We start from the raw sequence: 3,196 nt of genomic DNA on the forward strand, positions 1-3,196 counted from the left end.
AGATGATTCACATATGACGACATTAACTCTCTTTTTTCGCCCCCTCTGCTGCTCACCCGCTGCCAGTGCAAGGCTGAAAATTAGCAAATATTTTGGAAATTTACTTCAAAAATACCAGATTTTTTAAACAGACAACTCTCACTCTGGCTAGGGATTGACAAACATATTTAATAGCCCAAAAGCTTGTGACAGAACACATTTTTTGCATTCCACTGTGCTGTTTTTCTATAGTTTTTTTTTTTTTTGTGCTAGAGAGACGAGTTTGACCATTGCGCCTTGAATATTTTGCAATGTCTTACGCATAACACAGCCTTTTAAAAACATGGCACTCAAGAAGATCTACTTTAAAAACATGTCTCTAGACCAGTGTTGGGGAAAGTTACTTTTAAAAGTATTGCTTTACAGTATTGTGCTACTCCCTAAAAATTTTACTAATTGCATTAATTAGTTACTTTTTATAGAAAGTGATGTGTTGTGTTATTATTTGTGTTGCCTTTTCTGACCTGGGCTGGGCTTGCTTGTTTATTTTTTAATAACAAAAACAACAAAAATTTTGGTAAATGTAAAGGCCTTTTCACACAAAAAGCTAAATGAATAAGCCTCAGGCTGAAGGAAATGCAAATTCACGGCTGTACATTAGAGGGCGCAGCTCTTTATCATTCTGGATTGTAGAAGAATAGGAAGCAGGAGAGGAAAGTTCAATACTCATATTTCAGCCATTTTTTGCTTATGGTATTGTTGAATTGGATCATCGAAGGTTAGCAGCAAAAACATTAGTTAATAAAGTGAGATTAAATACATAAAGTGTATTAGTATTATTTAACATTTAATTATTGCTGGTTTGCGAAATATATGATGAGTTTTTCATTATGCTGTGTTTATTCATTTTGAGGAATAATGAATCAGTGAGTAAGCTCACGTTTTTACACTGCGCATTGTGTGCAAAAAATTCAAGACCTCCTGGGAAGTTGTGTTTATGACGTCAGGTGCGCTCAAGGATGCATTCCGCTCCAGTTTTAGACAAGCACTCGCAAACTTCCCTATAAGCACTTCCCCTCGGGGGAATCCCTGCCGCCATTTTGAAGTGCGTTCCACTTCGTGAAGTGGATGAGGGAAGTTTATATAGACAGACACTCGCTCCCCCGATTTTGACAGAGTCTACTTCATATGTACACTTCAGGCAGCTTCATATCCCACAATGCAACACGATTGTGACGTCACTGCATATCGCATTTAATTTACCCACCACAAACAACTCTATGATATATTATTTTTTTAATATATTTAAAACACCCAAACACACATATATACATATAGAATCCTGCCTTAAACAATTTTGTAAGGGGAAAAAACAAATCAACTCCATAGCGGATTCTATAACCCAAGTCACTTTCGTTGGAGCAAGATGGCAGTGTACCTTCTCTTAACTTCACAAAAATACAGCAAGGTTTTTTAACTCTACTTCTAGAATATGAAGAACCAATAATGTGCATCAGGTGTGTTTCGCTTTTTTAAATGTTTTTAATTCATTTAGGAAGCCAGTTTAAACTTTATTGTATTGTAACAATTCTATCATATTTTATGCAGGCAGTTTGCTTATGGTGTTGTAAATAAAAAAGCCTGACAATGTCACTGCTAAATACCTGTAAGTATTGTGGTATTCCACCATGTTTCTCACAGACATGCCCCCATTTACAGATTGGGGCTCAAAGAAAATCCCAAGTTTACCACTGATTTTTACGACTTTGTGTCAAATTTGTGTTGACTTTGTTTCGAAATGATTGTTCATATGCATTCAACTCGGTAAATATAACCGACATTACTCCTGATTTCTCTCAACATGGAGACAGGAGATTTGTCAGTCCGTAAGTCCACGAGATCTTGAGACTGAGTGACACTGAAGGTTCAGGAGACCGAAGCAGAGCCTCCACGAGCATCTGAGGTGGAGCCAGGGTGCCAGAGGACTGAGGAGGAGCCGGTTGGACTGAGGGAGCCCAGTGGAGTTGTAAAGACAATGGTTTCCAGGTGGAGCCGAGGGAGGGAGGAACCAAGGTGGAGCTGACAGGTTGACAAGCCAAGTTGGGCTCGGCAGCTGGAGCAGGTGGGAGTGGGAGGCTAAGTGGGATCTCTGGAGACACAGAAGACTTTGAACTGGGTGGGAGCAGCGGAGACACAGGAAACTTTGAGCTGGGCGGGACCGGTGGAGAAGCAGGAGACTTGAAGCTGGGCGGGACCAGCGAAGATTGGAAATTCAGGGAAATATTCCCTTTTTAAAATCATAAAAAACTGCAGAGGCCAGCTGCAGTTAACCCTCAGCAGCAGGAGTGTGGACAGGGCTCCATTCCATCATCACAAACTCCGTGAGCAGTCCCACAGGCAAGGACGGTATAGCTGGCTGGTCAGACTTTTCCATTGACTCGGGCTCTGGGTGATGCTTGGCTCAGTCCTCTTTACTGGCTCTTTCATCACGGCAGGCTCAGGCTCTCAGTCTGCGGTTGGCTTGAGCGTCTTGTCCGTGAGAGGTGTGGGAGGATGCTTGACGACCGGTAAGTTAGTTTATCACACTTTTAGGTCTGGTATTCTGTCACGTTAGAGTGGTTTCAGAAAGTGCATGACACAGGAAAATATAACAAATAGTCTTTAATAATAATTCCAAAGGGAATCACGCAGGAGAATAACAAGCCGTAAAAGCAATACCGAACCAAGAACAGACAGAACTCAGGGTTTAAATACACAGGGAGAAATAATTAACAGAACTAGGAACAGTTGTGGGATTAATTAACAACTAAGAAAGCTAACTATGGAACAGAACTCAGTCAAAGCAAAACAGGGAACAGAATGAAAAGAAACCAAAACAGAACATACATGTTACAACTGTCTTGCAATTTTAACCACAAAAACATGTTATGTTTGTTAACTTTCATTAATTTGACACAATCTGAACATGTCAGCTCCATTGACTTCACAACCATTGGCTGTCGTGGCATTTCATCACAGTTTGCATAGTTGTGCTTAACTTTAAATGTTTATGGTTGTTTTGCGACTGCAAATCGCTATCTATGTAAAGAACACATCAACAGTAAAAAATCAGAAATTAGTTGTCTTTAATGTCTCAATTTCTTTAAAAGAGAGCTGAATTATTAATTCTCCTGCTTCTCAGAGTTTTCTCTTGAGAAAAATACCCCAGTCACCTTGC

The sequence above is a fragment of the Megalobrama amblycephala genome, linkage group LG12, assembly GCF_018812025.1.
Source record: "Megalobrama amblycephala isolate DHTTF-2021 linkage group LG12, ASM1881202v1, whole genome shotgun sequence".
Lineage (NCBI taxonomy): Eukaryota > Metazoa > Chordata > Actinopteri > Cypriniformes > Xenocyprididae > Megalobrama > Megalobrama amblycephala.